The following is a 17,485-nucleotide window of genomic DNA, read 5'->3' as shown; positions in this document are numbered from 1 at the left end:
ATTAGGACAGAGGACGGAGTCTCTAAGCTGTGACCTCCACTCCAAGTCCTAGCATTACATTGCAGTCATATTTTGCTGAAGTGTGACATCATGACTGCTGACTTGCAGCAGCGTTATCCTGACAGTTACAGATCTCAGTAGTTGACAAATAATAAAAGTGCAAGCCAGAGAGCGATATAAAACTGTTCATCATGCAGATTTACCTCCATATGCCCAAGTAGGGGTTCTTAGGAACCTGACAAATAAAAGAAAAGTGGGCAGAATAGTGCACACAGGCATTTAAAGTTTATTAGCCATTAATCACTATTATACCCTCAAATGATGTGTGCATTATCCTGACAGATGATAGGAGGCTTATTGTGCAGCACTCTGCATGTGTGTGTGTGTATATATATAAGTTGCTGCAATAGTGACTAAGTGTAGGCAGCGCCTATACATTCCTAATATGGGCGCTGCATTTCCTCATCATTTGCTGCTGTTCTATCAGTGTGTCCTAGAATGGACATCCCTCACTCTAATGGACGTTTTTATGAGGCGGTTGTGAGCTCGCTGGGTTTTCCCATTTTTTTACTCTGCACATTATGCAGCAGACCATCACATTCTAGACTTTTTTTTCCAAAGCTCCGCCATATGTTGCATTTAGTAATATGTTTGCATTACAGTTGTTAATTAGCATCAAATGACACTCGTGTTTCTGGTTGCATTCACTCCACTTTAGTAGCTACGTATGTACAATTGCTATTAAATGCTGTGTACTATGCGGACTAGCAAAACGCTTATTGATTTTAAAGGCATTATTGGACAGAAACGTTGGCGGTAACGGAGGTGAAATATTACATTAGCAGCGGGTGTCAATAGTCTATGTCAGTGCTCTACCACAACCGATTCTTCAGAAATTACTGCTCAGCGACAAGAAAGAACCGTATTGATTTGTGTTGTATAGATATTAGACGCAGATTAGATTCAGCTCAAGAACCCTCCCCATAATCCAGATTTAAGCCTTAAATACCTTACACACTTATTGAATACCAATCCCCATAATCCATGAGTGAAATCGGCCAATACCGATTTGGAGCACCATTACTTTTATTCTTGTGGAATGAAGAAAAGGCTTGATGAAGTGAAACCACTCAAACAGACAACAATAGTCAGAAATGTGTTTTCAGATTGTGATTGTTGATGTTTATGTGGGAGAGAGGAGGATTGTGGTCTTGAGATGTTGTGAGCAGCGGTGCTGCTTTGGGTTGGTCGAATCGAACTCGCCCTATTCTCTGCCACTGCATGCCGGGTTTTGTCCACACGCTGGTATTGATTGGTGTAGCCCGGAGGTTGGCAACCCGCGGTTTTCGAACCGCATGAGGCTCTTCAGCTTCTTTGTTGTGGTTCCCTTAGCAATGCTTGAATATTTCTAAACCCCCGAGTGCTGAAAATGCATGTCTTTGTCATGAGTTTAAAAAGATTTTACTTTTTCTGAGATTGTGAACGCATCCTGGTTGAGTTCTGACTGGTGATGAGGGCATACAGACACGTATTGTTGAAAAACCTGTTGACAACATTTTTAGAGCCCTCTGGACATGAAGTAACACCCCTATAGTCACCTTTAAACTCAGATTATGAAATAAGTCAACATTTCGCGGGGGTGCTGGAGCCTATCCCAGCTGTCTTTGGGCAAGAGGCGGGGTACACCCTGGACTGGTCGCCAGCCAATCACAGGGCACATATAGACAAACAACCATTCACACTCACATTCATACCTATGGACAATTTGAAGTCGCCAATTAACCTAGAATGTTTTTGGAATGTGGGAGGAAACCGGAGTACCCGGAGAAAACCCACACATGCACGGGGAGAACATGCAAACTCCACACAGAGATGGCCGAGGGTGGAATTGAACCCTGGTCTCCTAGCTGTGAGGTCTGTGTGCTAACCACTAGTCCCTGTCATCATCTCCACCAATTATCTTGAAACGTTCTGTTATTATTGCTTTATTTAAATAAGATCCCTATGAATTATATTTTTGCCAAAAGATGGCCAAGGTAGAACACCTTTTCCTTCTTCTTCAAGCCTCCTGGATGTCTTGCTCTGTTAGCAAGAACCCCATCTATTTTGAGTGGCATTTGTCACAGAATTGCTGAGGTAATATCTGGTGGCACCCATAAAGTAAAGTGTGCTGCTTCAGAAGCGCTTGAGTGATGAGCTCCATTTCTTCATTAACATTTTCTATACTTGAAGAGCTTTCTAATTAGCTTTCAAGGAGCTCGTATTGATTCAATTAAAGATTGAATATTGCGGGGAAAGCAGCCCACCCAGGAGCTCAATCAACGCTTTTTCTTTAACATGTACTAACAAGATTTCCTGTGGTTTGAATTGCGGCAGATCGTGTAAATAGAGACTTTTTGTGCAACTTTTTCCAGGTTGGATGCCTTGTGACTGGACCAGGGTGTGATGACGGTCAAGGGTCATGTGATCAGGTCACATGTGTTTAAAGGTGGAAAGAAACTTGGAGAAATCAGGGGTGTCCAAACTTTTTCCATACTGAAAAATCAAATCTATGATATGCTAATAGGTTATATGTTTCAGGAAAAAAAAATCATCTATGTCGTTCATCATATATGTCGATGAAAAAGCATAACTTTGATTATTTGTTTGATCATAAACTTTGATTTTTTTTCTACCATTTTTGTTTGTTTTTTCCTTATATTTTGACTTTTTTCTTAAATGATCTTTGGAAAATTGTCTTAAATAAAAAATGTCTAACAAATAACCTTTCCACCAACCTAATTATAAATAAATAATAAAAATTACAACTTTTTTGTCATTTTAAAAGATCATTTATCAAAATGATCTTTTTATACAAATATTTTAGCTATATGCTACTAAAATATTTTTTATTTAGTATATATTTTAGCTTTATGCTACTAAAATATTTTTTAAACTATTTGCTGTTAAAATGACATTATGCTCCATCATTCACATCATATCATTCTCATCATATTCTTGTAAAATTGCACCCTTTTCACAACTTTTTCTCATAATAATCATTTTTATTCTTGTCAAATTACTGCTGATTTGTCCCTGTTTGCCGTATGCTCTTATTTTGTATTACTTCCAATTTTGCTGTGTCCTGGTTTCTTCCTGTTTTACCTTTCAGTCCTCACGCACCTGCTGTCAATTTGTGTTTTGCATTATTCAGTACAGCCGGTGGCGTCCTTCCGTGTTGGAGCATTGCCAGATGTTTGTTGTAGCTTGCCACGCGACTACGACACTGCTCATTTGTGGATTCCTGGTCACTACACGGCAGTTACCGTTCTTAAAAATAAACTGTTTACCTGCTGATTTCTGCATAGTGGGGTCGCCGCCACAGTGCCAAAGCCAAGACATGACAGGACCCTGTGATTGGCTGACAACCAGTCCACGGTGACCCTAATGAGGACAGGTGGTAAGGCTATACAACGCTTAATTACATAAACAAATACATTTTAGAATGACTAGCATGGAGCTAAAAACATAAAAGCCAACTAGGATTTGTTGTTTAGTAGGCGGGAGTATCACTTCCTTGTTAGCTGTTTTATGATTTGAAGTATTTGTATTATACAGAGTGGTTACCTTATGTTTACACTACCTATGCAGTTCATCTGTCCCCATTACTTCCGATGGGAACGTTCTTTTGAAATGCAAAAGATTCAGGTTTTCTTCCATTTGGAGCACAGTGTTTTCTTCTTGATGCTTCATGTAAGAAATATGAGTCACCACCGCATGTACTGACAGTTTTAGATGACCAAACATATTCGCAGAACATCACGCAAGCTACTCTTTATGTATTGTGCGAGTCCATCGTGGCTCCATTCATCTAAAGAGAAGCATGGCGGTGGGTCAGAATGGGTTTCTGTTTCTTTTCCTTTCCTTGTCTCTACTCAGTATTGCCACCCACAGTAAATTTCTCAGCACTATGATGTGGTGAAGGCATCACCAGGTTGTGGATTTATCATCCGTGACGTTTTCTTACCATTGCTCCCTGCAGGCGTATAACTTAGTACCTGCAAATAAGCTGAGTAAAAGGCAAGCACACGTCAAAAAGTTGTTTTGTTTTGTTTTTTTCCCTCTCACTGTGTCAACAGAAAAGACACTTCAGCAAACACTTTGTTTTCCGCATGACTGTGCTGGAATGGATTTTTTTATATATAAAAAAAAGGATGCTCATTTTGCAGAAACATCCTTTTTGCTTAGCATCACAGTCAAATAAATCTAATTTTTATAAATGAGAACGATGAAAGAAACGCATAGACGTGATTTCTGTAACAGTGATTGTGTGAAATCCATCCATTGTATTGACAAAATGATAAAATGTAATAAATGTGATTAATCTCACTGCACTTCACACAGCACTACATGGTACATAAAAAATGAAAAACAGAAAAATGTGATGATACAGCACAACCTCTAAAATTGAGCACAGTCAGATTTTTAATAACACATTAACGGTGGTTACTTCGTTAATTACCTTCATTTTTTAAATGTAATTCATGCATGAGCACCATGGCAAGCCACACCTGACCTGAACGCATCAACAGCAGTGCAGTTCCAATACCGTATATCCAACTCACGTCTCTAGTCTGACACTTCGCAAGGTGCATTCACAGACACTCTGAAAATCACAATGACATGTTGAATATACACATACTATGTGTGGCCTAAATATACTGTAGCACAAAAAAGTGGATATTCTTATCAATCATTAATGTAACTCAGTTTCGCCACATATTTGATAAGCGTTCCACTTCCTTGTGCAGTCATTGGCTGGGTTTACAGTGACTATATTCATCATTGTGGGCATCCGGTGTGTGCGCTGGCAAATATAATGTATCATATATATTTGGTGGGTTAGGTGATAAATCTATATTTTCTGTAATAAATGAAAACAAATGTTTGCAAAAGTTGACTAGAAAGTAGGGCTATTGAGATTAGAAGCATTTGTTATCTGTAGTTTTGGCATTGTTGGCTTGTTAAAGGCCAGCTGTATATTAAGGTTACAGTAAATGTCATACTTTAGAATCCCTCTAGTATTTTGGTAAAAGTCTCACAAGAAGTATCATATAGAGCAAAAGTTTTCAAACCTACTGTCAGTGAATATAATATGGTTGGGGTCTCCAGTTCTCCCAGAAAAATTGATTTTTTTGAACGTCACCAAAGTTAGTTTAACAAGTTTGAAAATGACTTTTGCATGTCTCCTGAAGTCTTGAAACCCCCCTGCTCGAATACAAATGGGAACAGCCTGGGACCGGCCATTAAGTCATGCCCCCCCCCCCTTTTTTTTTGGGCCAATGAAGCAATTGTACAGTACACTGGAACTTCTTTAGCATATCCCCCGGTTACATTTTGCCTTGGTTTTCAAACATTTTTTGGTTAGCGTACAAAATTGCACACATCTTGTTACTTTATTAACTAATTCACATTTTCAGAGAAGATACTGCCCACTTTCAAGACCCACTGAACATTGAGTTTTAGGACTACATAAACATTGAAACGACGTGAAGAAACTTTAGACTCTCTTCTTTCAATTGACGTACCCCATTTTGGATACCATTGAAATACACAATACACAACAAGTAATGCATAATTTTAAATTAAATTCAGTTGAACCTTGGTTAGTGTCACTTTGTTCCAGATGTCAGTCTTTAACTGAAACAGATAATTTTTTGTCATCAGAAATAATGCAAATCAAATTATTCTGTTACAGAAAATGTATTTCATAGCTTTTATAGTGTATAAATACATATAAATAATGATATACATGAACATTTAGGTTACTTTTACCTTCATTAAAGACACATTTTTTGACATAACTGTCCCTAAAGACGCGGCACAGCGGTCGAGTGGTTAGCGCGCAGACCTCACAGCTAGGAGACCAGGGCTCAATTCCACCCTCTGCCATCTCGGTGTGGAGTTTGCATGTTCTCCCCGTGCATGCGTGGGTTTTCTCCGGGTACTCCGGTTTCCTCCCACATTCCAAAAACATGTTAGGTTAATTGGCGACTCCAAATTGTCCATAGGTATGAATGTGAGTGTGAATGGTTGTTTGTCTATATGTGCCCTGTGATTGGCTGGCGACCAGTCCAGGGTGTATCCCGCCTCCCGCCCCAAGACAGCTGGGATAGGCTCCAGCACCCCCGCGACCCTCGTGAGGAAAAAAACAGTAGAAAATGAATGAATGAATGAATATCCCTAAAGACACAATGTGGGTATATGTCACAATGAGTTATTTCCTGCATCCAATAGTGTTTCTCATGGCAATACTGTAATCCAAAATGGAGCCAAAGAACATTTTTCCAGTTCCAGAGTATTGTGTGGTGCCACATCGTGTCTTTGGGAACAGTCATGTCTTCAGTCAAGGTAAAAGTAACCTTAAATATTCATTTAACCCTTTCATTTGTTATTCATATGTATTTCAAATTGTTTATCTATTGTTTATGGCAAAGTTTCCAAAAAATTGATATCAGTTCCAGACAGTGGATGCCCTCTGTGAAGCCATCTTCACCACCTGGACAAACATTCCCACCGTCACCTGGAAACACTGGTATCAAGAATCCTCAAACCAGTTTTTGAGGTGATTCATTTCAATTTGGTTCTCGGCTTTTATTGTATTTTTATTTTTGATGTGTTTCGGTTTGTTTGTGTTTTATGGTCTTAAACTTTTGATCAGTCTAATGGTTGTTTGAGATCAATTGCTCAAAAATGTTTTTGTCTCTCCTCATTTCTCAATTTTGCATTCTTAAGATCCAACAGTGCAAAATGTCTGTAGACACCACTTGATTTAATACATAAATGCAATGTAAAAAATGTAATTAATTGATTTAGATAAACTTTCTAAGTTGCTAACTTTATTTTTTAAGTTAATAATGTTGGCTATTACATGAACTTAATTTAGCATGTCATATACACTCAAATTGTATTAATTTATTTTATTTAGCAAATTAATTATTATTAACTTAATATATATATTAAGTTACTGCTACTTAAAAATTATAATTAAGTAGACGACAAATTAAACTACTTTGAATAAAATGATTTGATGACTTGTCGTATTTTTTTGAGTTATGAACTTAAAACTTTATTATTCTTATTATTCTTTTTATTTAAAAACAATTATTCAGTAAGCATTACTTAAAATAAGCTTTGAGTGAAGAGGAAAAGCTAATTCGTGCAATGCAATATTGTTTGTTGGTTCAAAGCAATTTCAAATTAAGTTGTTATAACTAAGAAAGACTAATGGAAATTGTTGCGTTGATTTTTTTTTTGTTGAGGCTAAACATTTATTTTTTGAGTGCACTACTATAGCAGTTCCTCTTATTCCAGACTGGAGGTTGGACTTGGTTCCCCCTGAGCTGATGATGCTACTCCGCATCATCGTTTTTTTTTTATTGTTGGACCTTCCAATCCCAGCATCAGAATTCCTTGAAAACAAACCCTTGGACCATAATCCAACCCCTTAATGCCACTTGTTGACGTCCCTCCAGCACTGGTGATGATGATGATGATGATGATGATAATGGCAGCAGCAGAACAGCACCATACAGGGGAAGAACAACCTTGTGGAGCGCAATGCAACCTTGACGCTTGACACGGAGATGTAAACTGCTCTGCACAGGACACACACTTAAGTGCGCTTTCCAGCCACTCCTGGCTGCAAAGGATCATCGTTATTGGATTTTTTTTTTTTTTTTGTGGGTCAAGTTCATGCAGAGGAGGACCGAGATGGAGCTGAGATGAAATGTGGAGCACTGTTAAGTGATGGCAACACAAACAAGACACACACAATAAGGAGGCTGCGCATCGGACCAGCGGGACTGCTTCATCCCAGAGCCTCTGTTGCTTTCCTTTTCTCGGGACGTGCGTGCGTAAAGGGACTTCTCTGCTTGCCGGGGTTCCCCGATTGATTTACCCACCAGGAAGTGTAACATCTACATTAAAAACATGGTAAGTGCTTATTTTATTTGCTTATTTTGTTTTATTTTTGTTGCTGTCACGCCCAGTAGAAAAACGTCATTGTTGTTTTTATAGTTGCAAGAATGATGATGCGACCTGTGATTGTGACATGGAAGATGAAGGACAAATATTAAGACATAGTCGAGCCTTGTCGTGTAATAAAGATCATAACTGCAATGGAAGGTGTAAAAAAAAAAAAAAAAGTCGGACTACAGGACACAACATAAGGTACTTCTGCACCATGAAACGAGCGCGCTGTTCCTAATGATTTGTCTGCCTTAACAGAGTGGCCGATGAGTAGAAACCTTTCAGTGTGATGCGGTGCACTTTTACAACAAACTAAACAATAACCCTATTAGATTATGATTTTTACACTAAAACACAAAATGCATCGCTAGATTGTGCGGGTGTACCTAATGAAGTGTCCTTCCCTGTAAGAGACCTTGGGAAAAAAATGATGAAAACGTGGATGAAACATCAAATACATCACGATTGTCTGTTGGATGCTCATTGCATTAATACAGTGAGAGAGCAGCTTATAAGATGATGATGATGATGATGATGATGAAAGCCTATTTGGAGATTTATTGGGTTGGAGTGAAATTCAATATGGTTGTGTGAGGATTTATGCATATTGGTTTATGGCATCTTATTATTCCCATCTGTCTTCATTGCTTCTCTTCTGATTGGTCCTCATGCATTGGAAGTGCTGGGAACAGAACATCCATCTGGTCAGCAGCCCAAAAACAAACTTCTGTCACTATGTACATTTGTCATTTGTAGACATTTCCTGTCACCGCTAGTTGGTGCTGTGACTAATTAAGGAAAGTGAGTTGTTAGTGTTTATTTTTAGAATTTGATGGGGGAGTCATCAAACTTGTCTGCCATGCTCCGCCCACCTGTTATGATGAAACCTTGAAGGTTTGGCTATGACCCATTTCTCATGCTTCAAATTTGGTTGTCATCCGACCAAACGTGTTGTGGGTCTTTAATGACCGTAAAAGTTCAAACCAAAATGGCTGACTAGAAGCATATTTTCTTGGATGAGTCTACTCATGATAAATATTACATTAAGTGTTGTATCGCTAAATCAAAGTAGCATCGGCTTTTTACTTTTTTTTTAATATATTTTTTTATTAATAAATGATTGGGCTGCACAGCAGTCGAGTGGTTAACGCACAGGGCTCACATCTAGGAGACCCAAGTTCGATTCCACCCTCAGCCATATCTGTGTAGAGTTTGCATGTTCTCCCCGTGCATGCGTGGGTTTTTTCCGGGTACTCCGGTTTCCTCCCACATTCCAAAAACATGCTAGATTAAGTAGTGACTCCAAATTGTCCATAGGTATGAATGTGAGTGTGAATGGTTGTTTGTTTATATGTGCCCTGTGATTGGCTGGCGACCAGTCCAGGGTGTACCCCACCTCTTGCCGGGGTAGGCTCCAGCACCCCCGCGACTCTCGTGAGGATAAGCGGTAGAAAATGAATGAATGAATGAATGACTAATAAATGATTGCCGTTTTGTGGTAGACAACTGTCTATTATTACTGCAAACAAGTTGAAATCCCAGTGATACTGTGTGTAGTATTCTGGCCAGTGGGCGACTGTAATACCTCACATTATATTCAAACTCCACTAAGGCATCAAGTAGGCCATGGCATGTCCAACAAATGTTCTCCTCCCATTCCGTGTGGAAGTGGTATGTTTTGAGTTTCTTAAGTTTAGAAGAAATAAGAGTGGTTAGCGTGCAGGCCACACAGCGAGGAGGCCCGAGTTTGATTCCACCCTCAGGCATCCCTGTTCTCCCCATGCGTCCGTGTACATGTGAGTGTGAATGGTTATTTGTCCAGTCCAGTGTTTACCCCGCGACCCTCGTAAAGATAAGTGGCAGAAATTCATGCTAGCAGCCGTCTCGAGTCCTTGCAGCACAAAAGTTGCACGATATGATGTAAAAATGAATAGTAAGAACGTAAATGTGACTGTAGAGGTGTTATGTCATGTGTACAGGACTCTAATACAATGGCACCTTTATACGTACGGCACCTACGTACAAAATTAATTGGTTTTGGAAGTAGTTTCGTAACCTGAAAATTCCGTAAGTGGATGTAGTAAATGCCCTAATCCATTCCGAGCCCCCCAAAATTCGGACATGAATCATAAAAATGCATCAAAACATGTTACGTGTTATAATTATATTACTGCACAATAAACATAAAATGAGAGTTGTAAATAATGTACAAAACAAAGAATAAAATAAAGAATAAAAATGATGTTTATTTACCTTTTTAACTGCCATCGTCACCTTTTGCCTTCTTTGGTTCATGTTCTCTCTCAGCGGTGTTTTTTTTAAAGCCGACCCAAGGATATTTGCTGTTGTCGGCTTTTAACAATCTTTCATCATCGTGAACGATAGCCCAATAGTGAACACTTTTTCTGGATGATTCTTTTCAAAAAAATCCCTTTTTTGTAATTTTCTATTATCTCTTTGTTTGTAAGGACAAAAACTCTCTTCTTCTTCTTCTTCTCCTATTCCACTTTTCCACTGTGATGTATTTAGAAAGTCATCAATCAGGTTTTTTATTCTCAAACTATGAAAATATTACATTTATCAATATTGAATCCCACATCGCTGAAATTCATTTATTGCAGTGGGGTCTGGAACCAATTAACCGTTATACGACTCTATATAATATTCTGTATATATCAGAGTAGTCAATGTACAACTTGGAAAGGAATACGGTCATCCAGGAGTGGTCTGGCTATCGGGAGTACTGGGAATTTTCCCAGTGCCGATCAATAATGGGGCAATTTATGGCTGTTTATTTATTTATATATTGATTGCTGCGCCTTGCCTTGGTAACTGGTAACAAAATCTCCCAGTCCGGGCTGGGAACATGCTGCTGCAGACCCAACGCTACAGAGGAGGCCAGTTGGCAGAGTCAGAGCAAACCCCTCCCAACACGCAGAACAAGCGCTGTGTGGAGGGCTCCACGATCCATGTGGGGGTGGGGGGTACATTTTGTGCATAAGGGGTCCAAATGCGCAAAGGGATACGTTTTGCTGCATGCAGCGGCAAGCCAGTCCGAGGATCGATCACCAATGAAGAGCATAAAACTCATCAAAAGGGGATGCTCATGATGTGGGCTAGGACCAGTTTGAACAAAAAAGTCCAGGGCCATATTTCCATCCTAATTCACTCCTGTCATAATCCCTCATTTATCACCATTAATTGGTTCCAGACCTGATCGTGATAAGTGAATTTCCACAAAGTAAGATTCAAATATTTTCCTAGAAAGAGCATAGAAAACCTGTTTACAACCTTCTAAATATGGGTTTTTACCATCATTAGAGCCCTCTAGACATGACATAACACCCCTATAGTCACCTTACATTTTAATACACAGTATAGTAAACATAATAAGAGAAAATAACATATTTAAGACATAATATAGCGACTCACTCATTAACGTTGCTGTTTAGGAAAAAGTACATGAAGAGTACTACATATCACAATGTTTTTGAATGCGTCTTTTAATGCCTTATATTTGAATTTCAGTTCATTTGGCCATTTTATTTGCTTGGCTTAGCTGAATTTAGGCAAAAATACATACAATTTAAGCAATTCAAGTGGTTAGCGCGCAGACCTCACAGGTAGGAGACCCGGGTTCAATTCCACCCTCGGCCATTTTTGTGTGGAGTTTGCATGTTCTCCCCGTGCATGCGTGGGGTTTCTCCGGGTACTCCGGTTTCCTCCCACATTCCAAAAACATGCTAGGTTAATTGGCGACTCCAAATTGTCCATAGGTATGAATGTGAGTGTGAATGGTTGTTTGTTTATATGTGCCCTGTGATTGGCTGGTGACCAGTGCAGGGTGTACCCCTCCTCTCGCCCGAAGACAGCTGGGATAGGCTCCAGCACCCCCGCGACCCTCGTGAGGAAAAGCGGTAGAAAATGAATGAATGAAGATATTTAAGACATAATATATCGACTTACATGTTAACTTTGTTGTTTAGGAAAAAGTACATGAAGAGTACTACATATCACAATGTTTTGAATGCGTCTTTTAATGCCTTTAATGCTCCCCACCCCACCGCGACCCTCGTGACCCTCGAAATACTATGTACATTTCAGGACTAATAAAAGGACGTATTCAACTATAAGACAGCTCTGATGTATTAATTAATATTGCTTTGAAAAAGTGTGAGAGAATGAAGCTGCAAAATTGGCATTGCAAACTGCCAAGGGATTTACTGTCCTGGTACTCAGTTCAGCTCAACCTCATCATCGTCAGCTCCCTCACCATGCAAGGCACTTGTCATCTTGGAGGTGTGTTTGGGCTCCTTATCATGTTGAAAAACTGCCACGTGGCCCAGTTTCCCAATGAAGGGTGGGGGGGGGGGTGATCCTCTGCATCAGAATGTCACAGTACATGCTTGAATTCATGTTTCCCCTCAATCAACCGCAGCTCCCCAGTGCCCACAGCACTCGCACAGCCCCACACCGTGGCACGATCACCATTATGCTTGACTGTAGGCAAGACACAATTATCTTGCATTTAGACAATAACCCCTGCATCTTGAATCATTTTCAATGGACAGTAAATCTATAGTGCTACACAGGCTGTACACTTAACTATTTCGAACCACATCTAATGTTTTTTTTTCAGAGATATGAGAGCTGCTTCATGTCAGAATTAAAGAGAAACACCATAAAGAAAAGTGTGTTCAAGCACTCAATAATTCGTACCTCAATTTCTTCTCTGGTGCTCTTTCTTCCCCTTCCTTTCACGATCAGAGGAGATCACAACACCACGCCTGCTACATCAGAGCCATTAGCGAGGAGAGAAATCCTCGTTGTGGCCTATCGTGCACCCGCTGATAAATACTTAATAACAGGGAGTCATGAAAATGAAATGGATTAGGAAATTTGGAATTATGAGGGGACTGTGCTCGCAACTCATTTGTAGCTCATTAGGCTAATTACACAAATCTGGGTTAATAATTAATATTGGAGATGGCAGTTGGTTGTGATGTGGAAGGCGCTCCACTTGTGCAGTATCTCCCATCTTTGGGAAACAAATGAAAGATGGTGGCTGTTTTCCCTTAGGGACTTTATGTTATAGTACAGTACTCATCCTGACACTTCCAGCTCCTCCTTGCAAGGACATGTTTGGTCTGAGGGGCGCAGATCACTGTGATCACTCAGGGACAAGTGAAGAATAGATCATGGGTGGGAAGAAACTCCATAAAAACACTCACAACTTGATCGGCTTAAAATCAGACATGCAAAAAACAGTAATATCATCATTAAGACTGAGAATTCAACCAGACTAAGCTTATTAAAATAAGCACAAAACATCACATTTTTTAAATTGCCATTAGAAAATCTTTTTTTTTTAGCTTTTGTAGCTTTTTTGCAACACTTATTCCAAAAGAAGCCCAATAAAGTAGAGTGGAATAAGTGATTTTTTTCCCACAGGAATGACTGAAAAGCCAATTAAACCATGCCAGACACCCAGAAATACAAGCAAAAACACATTCCTTGGAGAATATATGTACTATTACAAGTAAAAAATAATGTGAAATACATATAAATGATGATTGAACTGGATAAATAAACACTTAACATCACCTTTGCCTGTGATGAGTGGAGGAACGAGAGAAGGATTCTAGTCCATTGTACAAACAGTTAGAAAGTAATATTGAACTATATTGTTTATTGTATTATATATTATGAATGTGAGTGTGAATGGTTGTTTGTCTATATGTGCCCTGTGATTGGCTGGCCACCAGTCCGGGGTGTACCCCGCCTCTCGCCCGAAGACAGCTGGGGTAGGCTCCAGCACTCCCCGCGACCCTCGTGAGGATAAGCGGTAGAAAATGAATGAATGAATGAATGAATGAATATTACATATATACTTCAGCAGAGGTAAAATCTGCTGAAGAGGTAAAATCGTCATTGCACACATCGCTTTCTATAATGTGTCTCCCTTAAACCGTTCCCCCTTCAACTTGTATTAAAGGTTCCTATGTTTACATGACAATATACCTTTTGAAGTTTACTATGATTTCTATGATTCAATAGTGTTTCTTACATTATTTGTCAAAGTTCTGGCATTTGTAATTTTCTTCGGTGTCGGGATGGTTGATTTTGTCACGCAGAAATACGCAGTGTGCTCGAACGCCTCATCAGTACAGGGTGCACATTGCTTAATCAGTGAAAGAAGGGAGACAATATCGGAGTCATTCATTGTGGGATGTGTGTTCTATGAACAAATAAAAAGATAGCCTAGCCGGAATCTGTCTATAGTTTCCCAATATTCACTGATTCACCAATGTGGCGATGCTTTGTTAAGCGCACTGTTTGTTGAAAACCCAAACATATTTTTGGCAATACTTTTTTATCAAAAACATGATACTTCTGTGCTTCGACTCTACTTGTATTCAAAGCTACTTTCACACTACGGACATTTTACGGCTTTTGCCCATGTTGCAGTTCAACATAAATAGCACAAATTTTGACAATTTTCTTTCTCTTAGCAAATAGTAGTAGTAGCATAAGAGGCGGTGTTAAAGGGATAGTTTGGATTTTTTGACATGAAGTTGTATGGCCTCCCCATCTGCAGTGTAGTGCATCAGCAATGAGAGTGCAGTGTAAAGTAAATGTAGTGTTTTTACAGTGATTAACTTCTTGTTAGCATCGCACTAGTTAGTTAGTTCAGTGGTATGCGCTGCTTGCTTTCATGCAAGGGGTTCCACTAGTGCTCCAGATTGCTTTCTGTCTGTCTGTCTGTTGTTTTGTTATGATCCCAAACGTGCCATGATTTATGATGATATGGATATGATTCACAACATGTTTAATACTTTTAAAGAAGGTAGCAAATGACAGCAGTCAGACAATAGTCACAATTAAGGATCGACCGATATATCGGGCCGATATTTGCGTTTTTTTCTTTGTATTGGTAGCGGCCGATACGCGCGTGGGTTCACCGATGTATTTTTCCACCGCATGATTTACAGTCAGGCATCTGTCCCGGCGGCAGAGGACCCCTAAACACACATAGTCGCGGTACCTCGCCCCCACTGTTGAATAGTAATGAATAATCGAGGGCGCGTTTTCACAAGTAATAGCGTTAGCTTGCTTTTAACACTTTACTAAGCCCATCACATTTCACTGGGTGATCGCTAGGCAGTTTAAGTCACGGTGTGACAACAAGTAAGCCCAAAAACATCACATACCAATGAAACAGACGCAAAATCTGTATCGGCCACAAATTTCGGCCCAAGCAAAATCGGCCATCGGCTGAGGATGTTGGAAAAAAAATCGGCCCCCAAAAAACCATATCGGTCGATCCCTAGTCACAATAATGACCATCGTTTACCACGGTATTTTCACAGTATTGGTAGCGAAATCTCTGTACACATGAAACATCATCTGAGGATATTAGAAGAGATGATGTGCGTGTACTCAGCAATGACCTTCACCGTTTCTAAAATATCAATTAAAATGCTAATGTCACGAGAAACATTTGTGCTCTTGACATTCATAGCAACGGTAACTAAGGTATAATCTAATAATTCATGCACATTAGAGCACCATGCGGGAACGCAAAGCGTACTTTATTGTGTGTCTTACTTGAGGTCTGGCAGGGCAGGACAGCATCACTCTCTCTCTCTTGAACGTCACTCTAGTATGTGACAACAAACGCATCGCAACACCTTCAAATAGTGCCGTTGTTACCTCGGTGGCTCCCGTAGGCTTTCTTCTGTGTTTACAGTAGCTTGCATGTTAGTTGGCTTGGTGGCAGCTGAGCAGATGGTGCAGCAAAAGTCTACCTTTTGGCTATGTAACACTCCCATCGTAGGATAGAGGTTGTGCTTCAAGATGTGACGGCGTCCTTCTTGGATAGGCAATAGTATAATCGTCAGCAGGTGTGAATGAAGATGAAGGCAACGTACAGTACATAGAAGTGGCTCTAATAAAGAAGCATAACAACGCTTTTCTATGCTGCCGGGTGTTGTCATCTGTCACAGCGGTAATCATAACACACAAGGTGAATAAGTGAAGCAATGCAGACTCAAAGTAAACATAAAAAGACACATGCGGGAACATTACAGTTGAAAATAAACATTACCGAAATGCAGCGGACCTGACGGCGTCCAGAACTGAATAAATACAAGAGAACCTTCTGTTTCAGCACACCGCTGACAAGAAATAGTAACACTAACTCAACTACATTATTTTATTCATTGTTTTAACATATTTAACCAAATTGCCACTGTTTGTGGTTAAGGAGAGACTCTGATGCACTTTAATGGCTTTATTAACAAGCAGAGTACACATGCAGTGAACATGCACACAGGAGCTGCTGTCAGCCACAACTCACGCCAGTCAAGCACTCTTCACACTGCTAACACTCAGCTAAACACAGTCAACTCTACTTATTGAATTGGTAACTGCTATGGCGTGGAGAAGGGGTAGGATTTAATAAGCTTTGCTTCTTCCTGCTCCTTTTCAGACATGTGTAGTAATGAGGTGTTGTGTGTATGCATGTATGTATATATATATATGTATATATATATATATATATATATATATATATATATATATATATATATATATATGTAGATATGTGTGTATGTATATGTATATGTATGAATATATGTGTGTATGTATATATATATATATATATATATATATAGAGAGAGAGAGAGAGAGAGAGAGAGAGAGAGAGAGAGAGAGAGATATTGTAAGTGTATTGTATTGTAAGTGTATATGTGAGAAAGAATAATGTAACATAGTATGCATGTCTGAAATAAATTAAGAAAAGAAAGAAAGAGCTGACATCACACATGTCACTCTGCAGGCCCTGCTACTTGAAGGCGCATACAAGAAGTCACAGACATTACTATATACTATGTATATATGTCTTATTCCAAAAGACAGACTACCTGTCACAATCTGGTGTGGCGATGACCCCAAGATGCAGAGACAGGAACCCAGTGAAGATAAAACTGTTTTAATTATAATAACTGCAGAGCAGAAAAAAGCAATCTCGCAGAGGCATGTAGCCAGAACACACACAGATGGCACGACATTGACATTGCCCCAACGAAGGGTAACGCCACAGGCTGAACTAAATACGGCCAAATTCAAGTAGCGCGTAATCAGGGAAGTAAGTGCTATAGAACTGTATGAAGGCAAAAGCTTTATATTGTAAAACCTCAACTGAGAAATAAGACAACTGTCAACAAGCAGTCAGGCAGGGCATGACACTAACCCCAATAAGAGATGAGGGATAATAATATATATATAATACATTTCCTATGGCACACTATATTTTTCTCAAACCTTTTTAAGACACGTTTTCGTAAAAATATTCTCTCAACCAAAAAAATTAATTATGTAAAAAAAAACAAAAAACAATATATTAAAAAAATACCACCCTCGGCCATCTCTGTGTGGAGTTTGCATGTTCTCCCCGTGCATGCGTGGGTTTTCT

At 39.4% G+C, this 17,485-nt stretch overlaps 1 protein-coding gene across 8 annotated transcripts in view; it reads left to right on the top strand.

The window, feature by feature from the left end:
• Positions 1-17,485, top strand: part of htr1d (5-hydroxytryptamine (serotonin) receptor 1D, G protein-coupled) — a 107,762-nt gene that overhangs the window by 73,950 nt on the left and 16,327 nt on the right. For 2 of the 8 annotated variants that reach the window (XM_058090342.1, XM_058090341.1), the window contains exons 3-5: positions 6,277-6,390; positions 6,498-6,604; positions 7,354-7,974. The gene's annotated coding sequence lies outside the window, so the exon portion shown is untranslated. The other 6 variants (XM_058090344.1, XR_009132367.1, XM_058090343.1 and 3 more) reach the window with 6 other exon arrangements.

The sequence above is a fragment of the Doryrhamphus excisus genome, chromosome 13 (genome assembly GCF_030265055.1).
Source record: "Doryrhamphus excisus isolate RoL2022-K1 chromosome 13, RoL_Dexc_1.0, whole genome shotgun sequence".
In the NCBI taxonomy this organism is placed as follows: domain Eukaryota; kingdom Metazoa; phylum Chordata; class Actinopteri; order Syngnathiformes; family Syngnathidae; genus Doryrhamphus; species Doryrhamphus excisus.
The sequence above is the reverse complement of the archived record's forward strand: the minus strand, read 5'-3'. Positions and strand labels throughout refer to the sequence as shown.